Source organism: Aplysia californica, unplaced genomic scaffold (genome assembly GCF_000002075.1).
Source record: "Aplysia californica isolate F4 #8 unplaced genomic scaffold, AplCal3.0 scaffold00080, whole genome shotgun sequence".
NCBI lineage: Eukaryota > Metazoa > Mollusca > Gastropoda > Aplysiida > Aplysiidae > Aplysia > Aplysia californica.
In genome coordinates this window covers 1,384,625-1,385,184 of record NW_004797350.1, presented here as the reverse complement: position 1 = coordinate 1,385,184, position 560 = coordinate 1,384,625, and the positions used below count along the sequence as shown (strand labels likewise).

The following is a 560-nucleotide window of genomic DNA, read 5'->3' as shown; positions in this document are numbered from 1 at the left end:
GGGGTGTACGCAATCCTTTAACCATACTTAAGACCTTCATTTTCAACTTCGACTTGTTCTGGCAAGCTGCCTTTTGGGTGAACTGATAAAGCTTTAAAAGGACCCAATCTTAGGTTACGTGTGCAAGCTTGTGAATCTACAAGGTGATCCAAAAAAACCTTTACAACTTGTTTTTTAAATATCTCCCTCCATACTGAAGTTTTGCATTTCAGATTTCAACATAACGTTTGGAAGCCAAAAGGAATTAGTCTGATATGTATTTCAGATAAGTCCATTGGATAGTTTTGCTCTATATAGCGCATTAAAAAAGGGACCAATTTTCAACACTGTCGCCATTTTCATAGCATGACGCACCAGTTCGCATTAGGCCTACCATTAAAAGTTGCAACAATCGCGCCATATTGCAAGCTACAACAGTCTAACAAGTCAACAGAAGTCTGCAGACATTATTTTTCTCAAAATTTTGTTCGCCTGCTTAGATAATGGTTACGTTTAGTAAAGAGCAGAGAGCTTTTTGTATTGAACATTACCTCTCCACAAACTCACCATCCCTGACATTT

General features: G+C 38.0%; 1 protein-coding gene across 1 annotated transcript in view; it reads left to right on the top strand.

Annotated features, from left to right (window-relative positions):
- LOC106011257 (protocadherin gamma-B7) overlaps window positions 1–560 on the top strand; it is a gene marked incomplete at its 3' end in the record, with an annotated part of 4,068 nt that overhangs the window by 1,956 nt on the left and 1,552 nt on the right.